The following is a 12,304-nucleotide window of genomic DNA, read 5'->3' on the forward strand; positions in this document are numbered from 1 at the left end:
TCTAACTACAGTCTTTAGTTTAAAATCTAATTTGTCTGACATAAGAATTGCTACCCCAGCTTTCTTTTGAGGTCCATTGGCATGGAAGATGGATCTCCATCCCTTTACTTTCAGTCTGGATGTATCTTTAGGTTCAAAATGAGTCTCTTTTAGACAGCATATGGATGGCTCCTGTCTTTTTAGCCAATCTGTGACCCTGTGCCATTTTATGGCAGCATTTAGGCCGTTCAGATTGAGAGTGATTATTGAAAGATATGAATTAACTGTCCTCATGTTGCCTGTGAAGACCTTGTTTTTATAGACTGTCCCTATAAATTTTTCTATATCACTCTTGGGGTCTTTCTCCTTTTATAGAACTCCCCTTAATATTTCTTGCAGGGCCAGCTTAGTGGTCACATATTCTTTCAGTTTCTGCTGGTCTAGGAAGCTCTGCACCTCTCCATCCATTCTAAATGAAAGCCTTGCCTGATAAAATATTCTTGGCTGCATGTTCTTCTCATTTAGTACCCTGAATATGTCTTGCCAGGCCTTTCTGGCTTGCCAGGTCTCTGTGGATAGGTTTGATGTTATTCTGATGTTCCTCCCTCTGTACGTAAGGAATTTCTTCCCCTTAACTGCCCTTAAGATGGTTTCCTTGGTTCTAAGATTTGTGAGTTTTACTATTACATGCCGGGGTGTTGACCCGTTTTCCTTGATCTTGGGAGGGGTCCTCTCTGCCTCTAGGACACGAGTGTTTGTTTCATCCCCCAGATTAGGGAAGTTCTCAGCTACGATTTGCTCAAATATATCTTCTAGTCCTCTCTCTCTCTCCACCCCCTCAGGGATTCCAATAATTCTGACACTGGAACGTTTCATTGTGTCACTTATTTCTCTGATTCTATATTCATGGATTCTGAGTTGTTTTTCCCTGGCCTCTTTTCCCTTTTTATCTATTAATTGGTCTTCTAGGTCACTAATTCATTCTTCTGCCTCGCTTACCCTAGCTGTTGGATTAATCTAGATTGGATCTCATTGATAGTATTTTTAAGTTCTGCCAATTCAGCTTTCATTTCTGCCCTTAGAGACTCTATGTTGCCATTAATTGATTTCTCCATTCTAGCTATCGTCTTCACAATTGCTAGCCTGAATTCCATCTCTGACATCTTGGTTATATCTGAATCAATTTGTAAATCTGTGGCATAAGTCATAGTCCCTGAGTCTTTCCTATTTTGGGGATTCCTCCTCCTAGTCATTCTGTTGAGGGGTGGTTGAGGGAATGAGTCCAAATTATTGACCACAACCAAGCAAGATGCACCTATTTTCTAGGGACCTTGGGGTTGCTGGCCTCTTGTTTTCCCAGCCTGTCTTCTTGGAGAGGGGCCTGCCATGCTGTTACTCAGGCAACCCTGTTTGGACAGAGCTGCCCTGCCCCCTGGGACAGGAGATGGGCTCAGTAAAAACCAGTTTTGGGGGCTTTTGTTCTCTCGCAGCTTTCCCTGGTGGCTTTCCACGTCTCTTCCAAGAGTCAGAGCAGAAGAGACTGTTTCTAACCCTCTGCCTCAGAGCAGAGAGATCGCAGTCTGTTCTTCATTGAGCTCTCCAGGCCACACCATCTCCGTTTCTGTCTGTGCTGCTATAAACTGCAGTGTCCTGGGTTGTGCGCCCCTCAGCAGCACTCCCAGTCCTCGCCTGCGGGTCAGGGCACGTCTCTGCCCTTTGTGCTTCTAAAACCACCAGCCGCCCCCCATTCGCAGGCGCGGCCCCATCACTCCGTGCTTCCATCCAGGGGGCTACCCTAAAGTCCTTTCCCCGTTACTACTGGTCTGTGAGTCTGTGCCCGGTACCCAGCATGGGAGGCTATCACTAACCGGGGGTGTAGGATCCCCACGGCTGGCTCCCTCCCCCTTCTGTTTATCCTCTGATATCTGCCCACGGAATCACAGCTCCCCACTTCATACCTCAAAACCAACCGCCTACGACATTCTGTTTGTAGAGATCCAGATCTATCTTCTTGCATCTCAGGCTGATTTCATGGGTGTTCAGAGTGGTCTGGTAGATATCCAGCTCAATTCCAGGGACCAGTTGGAATAGGGTCCCCTACTCCTCCTCCATCTTCCCCACCCCACCAAAACTCCATGTTTCTTAAATGTTTATCATTAAATGTTTATCATTCTACCTACTGAAGTTGCAATGTTACCTTATGCATTCAAAGATAAAATACAGTGGCAGTATCATATGGCACTAATAATATACTGAAGTGAGAGTTTATATATAATAGCAAGGCAATTGTATTTGTAGGGCTAATAAACAAGTGATATATACAAAATGTGCTTTTGGCAGTAGTTCATGATAAAGTCATAAAATGACAGGTAAACTCAAAATATAAAATAATACTTCCTACAAATTCCTAAGGAAACTACAATATATACAAATGTTTTCTATTTGTGTGCTATTATTCAATTGGGAAATCAAAATTTTATTTTCAACAACAAACTTCTACTTAGAATTAGTGAAACTGTTTTTACATCTTTTTTCAGAGATCAAGGAAGGAATTACATTAATATCAATATACTCATCAGAGTACTCAGCAAACTCTAGTACAGATTGTCTCTACAGGTGTTTTTCTGACTAGACAATACTCTTTAACAACTAGGCACAGAGCTATCTTTCTCAACACAGTGTTTGACACTCAGATGACACTCAATTGATATTTGCTGAGTGAGTAAATATGGTAGAAATATTTGCTTTAGTGATGGCTATACATTTCTGAATCTCATAGTTTAGTTTCCTTGCAACATTTGGTAGCCTCTAGACAACAAATCTAAAGGTAGAAAGGTTCCTCTAGGTATATACTGAAAAGGTACTACAGGCGCCTGGCTGGGTCAGTCAGTAGAGCACGTGACTGCTGATTTCAGGGTTGTGAATCCGAGCCCCATGTTGAATGTAGAGATTACTTAAAAATAAATCTTAAAAAAAAAAACACTTTAAAAAGGTCTTAGAATTTTCATTAGTTACCTTGAACCTAAATTCTATAAATTATTTTCTTTGGTGTTTATATATTGCTTTGTCTCAAAGTAAAGATATAAAACAGAATTGATGTTTGAAAAAGAAATCAGTAAGACATTCAGAGCTGAGATACCAGGAGCCTAGACAGAGGGACTAGAAATCAAGGACATAGAGGAATTACTGGATCTGAGTGACAAAGAAAAAGAGAAAGTGACTGAGGCACCTGTGTGGCTCATTTGGTTAAGCCTCTGATCCTTGATTTTGGCTCAGGTCATGATCTCAGGGTTGTGAGATCGAGCCCTCCATCAGGCTTGATCTCACAACCTAGTTGTGCAGCCTGCTTGGGATTTTCTCTCTCCCACTCCCTCTGCCAGTCCCTCACTTTCTCTCTCTCTCTTTCTCTCGCTACCGCTCGCTCTCTCAAAAAAAAAAAAGAGAGAGAGAGAGAAAGCAACTGAACTTGGGAATTGATTTTCTATTCAAAAAGTGACCAAACAGTATCAAAGATTACCCTCAAGATGTGAAATTTAGAGAAAAGGAAGAAAATGGTATGCTTGTGGTAGTAAAATAGTTATACAGTAAAAAAACAAAAAACAAAAAAACCTCAAAGGAGAAGCCATTAAGTTCTATAAATAATATACTGAATTTGAAGGGCACTATAGGACATGAATTAGAAATACCATAGGAAAAGGATATAGAAAGATATATAAAAGAAAAAGCCCACATAAAAGGATATAGAATGGCTCTTAGACTTTAGTCATGCATAATAAGAAAAATGGAAGTTAAAACTATTTCAGGATATCATTTTTTACCTTTCAGATATGCAAAAATACAAAAGTTTGAAAACAATGTGATGGCCAGGATGTGGGGAAAACAGGCACCTTCTTACATTGCTAGTAGAAATATAAACTGTCACAATTTGGTAATACTTGCCACAATTACAACTGTATATATGTTTTGTATGTTTTGATCTACTGTATAAATCTATCTTTATTAAACAAATTCTCCCAAAATTTAGAAGCTTACAACAACAATGAAAGACTGACATCTGTCATGACTCTCAGGACCTCTACTGACCCATTCCCTAGTGAAACTGGTGAACATTATTTTAAAACAATCACCGAAAACTTGTTTTCACTGAAAAAGAAGAAATATCTTTTCAACAACATCTACAAAAATCCAATAAGAAAGGCAACCATTTATGGAAATTAAAAGGGAAAAAAACTGGGAAACTTCCAAGTATGAGGAAATTAAACACACTCCTAAATAAATAATGGGTCATAGAGGAAATCAAAAGAGAAACCAGAAAATATTTTTGAGATGAGTGAAAATGAAAACACAAAATATCAAAACATATGAGATGTAGCTAAAGCAGTGCTTAGAGGATATTTATGGCTCTAAATACCTACATTAAGGAAGAAGAAAGGTCTGAAGTCAATAACCTAATGTTCCACCATTAGTGAAAAAATGAAAGCTAACTAAACCTAAAGCAAGCAAAGAGGAGGAATAATAAAGAGTAGTGAAAATATTAATGAAACAGAGAATAGAAAAGCAATAGAGAAAATTAATGAAACGAAGAGCTGTTTTTTTTTTTTTTTAAAGATTGTATTTATTTGTTAGAGAGAGAGAGATAGTGAGAGATAGTGAGAGCAGGAACACAAGCAGGGGGAGTGGGAGAGGGAGAAGCAGGCTTCCTGCTGAGCAGGGAGCCCGATGCGGGGCTGAATCCCAGTACCCTGGGATCATGACCTGAGCTGAAGGCAGACGCTTAATGACTGAGCCACCCAGGTACCCCAGAGCTGTTTTTTTTTTAAAAGATTGATCAATAAAACTGACAAGGCTTTACCTAGACTGGCCACAATAAAGAGAGAAGTCACAAATTATCAGGATCAGAAATTAAAAGAAAGAGGATATTACTACCAACCTAATAAAAATGAAAAGGATTATAAAGGAATGCTCTGAAAAATTATATGCCAGCAAATTAGATAACCTAGATAAAATTCCTAAAAAGACACAAATTACCAAAACTGACACAAGAAAAAAGTAGCAAACCTGAATTAACCTATTCAATTAGCAATAAAAAAATAACCACAAAGCCCAGGACTATGGCTTATGGCTGGGGCGGGGGGGGGGGGGGGGGGTTATGGCTGAATTCTATCAAACATTTAAAGAACAACTAATACCAGTTCTTCAATAACTCTTCTGAAAAAATAAAAGGAAATACTTCCCAACCCATTTTATAAGGCCCATATTACCCTGATACAAAAAACAAAGACATCATAAGGAAAAAAACAAAACAAAACAAAACAGCCAACTACAGACTAATACTTCTTATGAATACACAAAACTTCTCAACAAAATACTAAAACCCAAATCCAACAACATATCAAAAAAATTATACATCATGACCACCAAATGGAATTTATCCCAGGAATATAAAGTTAGTTTAACTTCTGAAAATCAATTAATGTCATACATTGTATCAATAGACTGTAAAACAAAAAATCACACAATCATCTCAATATACACAGAAAGTACATGTGACAAAATCTAATAACCTTTCATAATAAAAACAAACTATGAATAGATGGGAACTTCCTAAACCTGCTAAAGGACATCTATGAAAACCCCACAGATAACATTATACCTAATGGTGAAGGACTGGATGCTTTCTCCCTGTGATCAAGAATAAGACAAGGATTAAAAAAAAAAATAATAAGACAAGGATGTTGGCTCTGGTCTCTTCTGTTCAACAATGTACAGGAGTTCTAGCCAGAGCAAGTAGGCAAGAGAAAGAAATAAAACACATCAAGGTTGAAAGGAAGAAGCAAAACTATCTCTATTTGTAGACAATATGATCTCATAGAAAATCCTAAAGAATCCACTGAAAAAAGAATTAGAATAAATGAGTTCAGTACGCTTGCAGGTTATGACATCAATATGCAGAAATCAACTGTAATCTACACAGTTACACTAAACAATCTGAAAATAAAGTTAAGAAAACAATTTCATCTATAATAGAATCATTAATAATAAAATATTTAGGAATAAATTTATCCAAAACAGTACAAAATATAAACTCTGAAAACATGGTTGAAAGAAATTTTAAAGGACTAAATAATTGGAAAAACATTCCATGTTCATGATGTAGAAAACTTAACATTGTTAAGATGGCAATATTCCCCAAACTGATCTACAGATTCAACATAATCCCTATCAGAATTCCAGGTCACTTCTTTGTAGAAATTGATAAACTGACACTAAATTTCATTTGGAATTACAAGGGACCCAGAATAGCCAAAACACTCTTAAAAACAAAGAACAAAGTAGCATGACTCCCAACTGATTTCAAACTTACTACAAAACCACAGTCCTCAGTTTAACACTGGAACAAGAATGGACATACAGATCAATGGAATAGCACTGAGAATTCAGAAATAAACTCATGCATCTCTGGTCAACCCATTTTTAACAAATGCAAAGACCATCCAATGGGGGGAAAACAGTCTTTTCAAGCTGGGACAACTGTCTATCCACATGCAAAAGAATGAAGTTGGATCCTTAATTCACACCATTTACAAAACTTAATTCAAAATGGATCAAAGTCATAAATGCACTATTATCACTGTTTGTGAGGAAGGGAAAGGAACAGCTGGAGAAATAAAAGACATATAAAATCCCAACTTTTAACTCCTAATGAAATAATAAATTCAGATAATCAATGTATACTAAAATTAGGTGAAACGTTGATGGAGAAGTGAACACTAGCATGGCACCAATACATTATTACATTTACTTTATAGATTACCCGTTGGCTTTAAGGTAAAAATACAACTTTATAATGAAGGGATCAGATTGTCATTACCTTAATGAACTGACTAATATTATCATTACTGAAAGTAGCACAATCAGACAATATGTGCTTTCATTTGAGATATGCTATGGAACAATCTATGAAATATTTGTGCCAAAAAAGTTGAATCTGAATATAATCAAGCTTTAGATTTACCTTTCAGTTTATAATAATTAAAGAGTAAAAGTTAAAGTGACAAAACAAGGAAGCAACCAAGTGAATCCAGAATACAAGACTTTCTAAAGGACAACTAATAACCATGTTGGTTTAACAAGATGATGCCATCAAACAGAAGAAGAGTACAGAATGTTCTAGACTAAAGAGACATAATCCATTGATCAAAGTTATCACAAAAAGATCTCAATAAGACACTATGTGCTTTCTGATATGACGTGATAAGAATTATATAATTATATCTAAGAAGATTTTTGCCAAAACAGGAGATCTGAATAAGCCTTTAGGTCTAATGACAAGTTTATGGTAACTATAGGATACAGAATATTACAATCAGGAAAATCCAAAATGTGAGAAACTCTACAGGATAAATGAACCAATTTATTTATTTTAAGTTTCAAAGAGAGGGGCGCCTGGGTGGCTCAGTTGCTTAAGCATCCGACTCTTGATTTCAGCTTAGGTCATGATCTCAGGATCGTGGGATCAAGTCCCCCATTGGGCTCTGCGCTCCTTGCTCAGTGGGGAGCCTGCTTAAGATTCACTGTCTCCCTCTGCCCCTCCCCCCACTCAAATAAGTAAATCTTTAAAAAAATAAATAAAGTTGCAAAGAGAAAAAAGAGAAGGATAAGGAACCTATATATTCAGTGGGTAGACTTTTTTTGGGTCCTCATAGGAACAAATGAAAAAAAATTTTTTTTGAGGGAGAGAGAAACAGCATGAGCAGAGGTGGGGGGCCAGAGAGAGACAAAGAGAATCTCAAGCAGGCTCCACACTCAGCACCCCAGAACAAACCAACTTTTTAAAGAAGTATGAGACTAGGGGCATCTGGGTGGCTCAGTAAGTTAAGTGTCTGACTCCAGATTTCAGCTTCCTTGAGATTCTCTCTCTCTCCCTCTATCTCTGCCCCCTCCACCCCTGCTTGTGCTCTCTCACATGCTCTCCCTCCAAAAAAAAAAAAAAAAGAAGAAGAAGAAGTATGAGGCTATTGGAGAAATCTGAAAATTGACTGGATATCTGACTGTACTCAGGTTATAATTATAGGACTCCTAACTATGTCCCCATGGTTTTATTAAAAAGAGCCCTATCTTTTAGAGATAGAATCAATCCTCATTCAAGGACTCAGAATTTGTGAATTTGCTTATTCACTAAAATTCATTTATAAGCCTACAATCAATATCCATGGCATTTTTCAGTCATTTGCATCCCAACGTGGCAAAAAATTTGAGTCACCCAAACCACATGTTGCCAGCGGAGGTTAAACAAGGAGATGTTCTGTTTCAGTTTTCATACCATAGGTAAGTTCTTCTCATGGTCTATTTAGTGCGACATTTTTCACAATTTTGCACTTTTTATTGATGATTTCACTGTTAAAAATCATCACCAAGCACAATGCTGAAATGCTATCTAGTGTTCCTAAGTGCAAGAAAACTGTGATGTGCCTTTTGAAGTAAAGGGTGTATTAGACAACTTTTGTTCAGGCATCAGTTATAGGGTATCACAAGTTCAACTGTAATGAATCAAAAATACATATTAAATAAGATGTCTTTAAAGAGAAGCATACATAAAACAATGTTATATGTTGACCAGCTGACAAAAAGTTGTGCCAAAGGCTCATAGGAACCTAAACCTTTACTTCCCCACAAGCAGTGGTCCAGTGTTGGATAATTCAATGTTTGCAAAGACTTTATAGAACATATCTGCTGTGAATAACAAGAACTGACTCTAAAGACTTATGTAATTGTGGATGATGTCTGGGATTTGCTTCAAAATAATCCATTACTGGTAGAGGGAGCAGAAAAGGAAGTAGAAGTTTACTGATAAAATCAAGTTGGTCATGAGTTGATAACTGTTTAAGCTGGGTGATGAGTAAACATGGGAGTTCATTAATATATAATCTCTGCCTTTGTATCTAATTGAAATATTCCATAAAAAAAGCAAAACACATGCACACAAATATATGTACCAGCATACCTCGTTTTACTGTGCTTTGCTGTATCATGCTTTGCAGATACCAAGTTTTTCACAAATAGAAGGTTTGTCGCAATCCTGTGTCAAGTAAGTCTACTGGTACCATTTTTCCAACAGCATCTGCTCACTTCATGTCTTGTAATTGTTTTAGGGCACCACGGACCACATGCATATACGACAGCAAACTTAACTGATAAACAGGTGTGCCCTGACTGCCCCCCTGACTGGCCATCCCCCATCTCTTTCCCTCTCCTCAGGCCTCCCTATTCCCTGAAACACAACAATATTGAAATTAGGCCAATTAATAACCCTACAGAGGCCGCTAGCATCCAAGTGAAAGGAAGAGTTGCACATCTCTCCTGAAATCAAAAGCCAGAAATAATTAAGCTTAGTGAAAAAAGGCATGTCAAAAGCCAAGATAGGCCAAAAGCTAGGCCTCCTGCACCAAAGAGTTAGCCAAGCTGTGAATGCAAAGGAGAAGTTCTTGAGGGAATTAAAGTTTCTACTCCAGTGAACATAAAAATGATAAGAAAGCTAAACAGCCTTACTGCTAATATGGAGAAAGTTTTAGTGGTCTGGACAGATCAAACCAGCTACAACATTCCCTTAAGCCAAAGCCTAATCCAGAGCAAGGCCCTAACTCTCTTCAATTCTGTGAAGCTGAGAGAAGTGAAGAAGCTACTGAAGAAAAATCTGAAGCTGGCAGAGGTTGGTTCATGAAGTTGAAGGAAAGAAATCACCACCATGACCTAAAAGTGCAAGGTGAAACAGCAGGTGCTAATGGACAAGCTACACCAAGTTATCCAGAAGATCTAGCTAAGAGAATTAATAAAGGTGGCTACACTAAATGACAGATCTTCAATATAGATGAAACAGCCTTCTATTGGAAGAAGATGCAGTCTAGGACTTCCATAGCTAGAGAGAAGTCAATGCCTGGCTTCAAAACTTCAAAGGACAGGCTGACTCTATTGTTAGGGGCTAATGCATCTGGAGACTTTAAGTTGAAGCCAATGCTCATTTACCATTTTTGAAAACCGTAGGGCCATTAAGAATTACACTAAATCTACTTTGCCTATGCTCAATAAAAAGAACAACAAAGTATGGATGACAGTACATCTCTTTACAACATGGTTTACTGAATATTTTAAGCCCACTGTTGAGAACTACTGCTCAGAAAAAAAAATTTTAAAAAAGGTTCCTTTCAAAATGTTACTGCTCACTGACAATCTACCTGGTCACCCAAGAGCTCGGATGGACAATGTTTTAATGCCTGCTAACACAACATCCATTTTGAAGCCCGTGGATCAAGGAGTCATTTCAACTCTCAAGTCTTATAATTTAAGAAATAGACTTTGTAAGGCTATAGCTGCCATAGATCATGATTTTTCTGATGGATCTGGGCAAAGTCAATTGAAAAGCTTCTGGAAAGGAGTCACCATTCTAGATGCCATTAAGAACAGTCATGATTCAGGGAAAGAGGTCAGCATATCAACATCACCAAGAGCTTGGAGGAAGCTGATTCCAACCCTCATGGATGACTTTGAGGGATTCAAGACTTTGGTGGAAGAAGTAATTGCAGGTGTGGGGGAAACAGCAAGAGAATTAGAATTAGATGCTGAGTCTGAAGATGTGATTGAACTGCTGTAATCTCATAATAAAGTTTTAACAGATTATGAGTTGCTTCTTACGGATGAACAAAGAAAGTAGTTTCTTGAGAGGTTTCCTGGTGAAGATGCCATAAGATTGTTGAAATGACAACAAAGGATTTAGAAACTTTCAGTTTGAAAGAATTCACTCCAATTTTGAAAGAAATTCTGCAGGTAAAATGGTATCAAACAGCATCGCATGCTATAGAGAAATCTTTCAGGAAAGGAAGAGTCAACTGATGCAGCAAACTTCATTGTCCTCTTACTTTAAGAAATGGCCAAAGCCACCACAACCTTCAGCAACTACAACCCTGATCAGTCAGCAGCCATCAACATCAAAGCAAGACGCTCTAGCAGTAAAAAGATTACAACTCACTGAAATCTCAGATGATGGTTAGCATTTTTTTAGCAATAAAGTTTTTTTTGGGGGGGAACCAACATAGTATTTTTTAATTAAGGTATGTATATTGTTTTTTAGACATAATGCTACTGCACACTAATAGACTACAGTACAGTGTAAACATAATTTTTATAGGCACTGGAAAAAAAAATTCTGGGGCACCACGGTGGCTCAGTCAGTTAAGTGTGTGCCTTTGGCTCAGATCATAATCCCAGGGTCCTGGGATCAAGGACTGACTCAGTGGGGAATCTGCTTCTCCCGCTCCCTCTGCCCCCTCCCCCCGCCACTTGTGATCTCTCTCTCTCAAATAAATAAATAAAATCTTAAAAAAAAAGAAAACCAAAAATCTCATTTGACTTGCTTTATTGCAATATTTGTTTTATTTTGGTCTGGAACCAAACCTACAACATCTCCAAGGTGTGCCTATATACAGACACCCAACCAAAAAACTTAGCAGAAATTATAACATAGTGCCAAAAAGTGGGAAAAAAAAGAAAGGAATTACAGACAAGCATTTTTCCAAAAGGGTACTAATGGCACTTGGAGCAGTATAATTCTTTAATTAAGCAGGATTAACCTACTCATTTCAGTATGTTCAGCCACCCAAGCCTGTCAGTACTTGACACTAACAATGCAAGCAAAGCTTTATCCACAAGGCCATTCATCACAACATCACAACACAATTTTTAAATGAAATAATCTTAATGTATAAAAACAAACTACTGATTAAATGTAAATATAATGTATCAAAATAATAGAATATATTGTAACCACTAAAAATGATACTGTACTTACTCTAAAGATGATTAACTTGATGAAGATGATACTGACATCCATAAATTACATTGCCTTGAATAAATCCCTGTCAGCATGGAAAATAAGAAAGGGGCCAAAATGGACCATAAATATGAGAAACATCTTACAGACAGAAAGATGCGCTCACAAACCCAGAGGAGAAAAATCATAATTCAAAACCCAAACGGTGCATACAGTGGAATAGGAAGCTGCTTTTTCTCAAAAAGTCCCAGAGAAAGGCTTTAAGTACCAATTGGTAAACATAGAGAACAGAAGGCAAAAGGAATCAAGAAAACTAATAAAGGAACCACTTACCAAAAAGCTGAGTTTCTCACTCACCTGCAGTATTTACCTACAGCAAATGGCCAAAGACTGTTTTCCTCCATCAAAAGAAAGTCTTAAATCTTCAGGTTGAAAGGACCCACCAAAAGCTAAGAAGGTTGCATTTTTTAAAAACCCAAATTAATCAATGATAATAAATGT

At 37.5% G+C, this 12,304-nt stretch overlaps 1 protein-coding gene and 1 pseudogene across 5 annotated transcripts in view; one reads left to right on the plus strand and one right to left on the minus strand.

Annotated features, from left to right (window-relative positions):
* The window catches only part of CNTLN (centlein), a 297,557-nt gene that overhangs the window by 274,521 nt on the left and 10,732 nt on the right, over positions 1–12,304 (minus strand). The window lies entirely within an intron of this gene.
* Positions 8,252–11,009, plus strand: LOC118356211 (annotated as a pseudogene).

Source organism: Zalophus californianus, chromosome 13, assembly GCF_009762305.2.
Source record: "Zalophus californianus isolate mZalCal1 chromosome 13, mZalCal1.pri.v2, whole genome shotgun sequence".
Taxonomy (NCBI): domain Eukaryota; kingdom Metazoa; phylum Chordata; class Mammalia; order Carnivora; family Otariidae; genus Zalophus; species Zalophus californianus.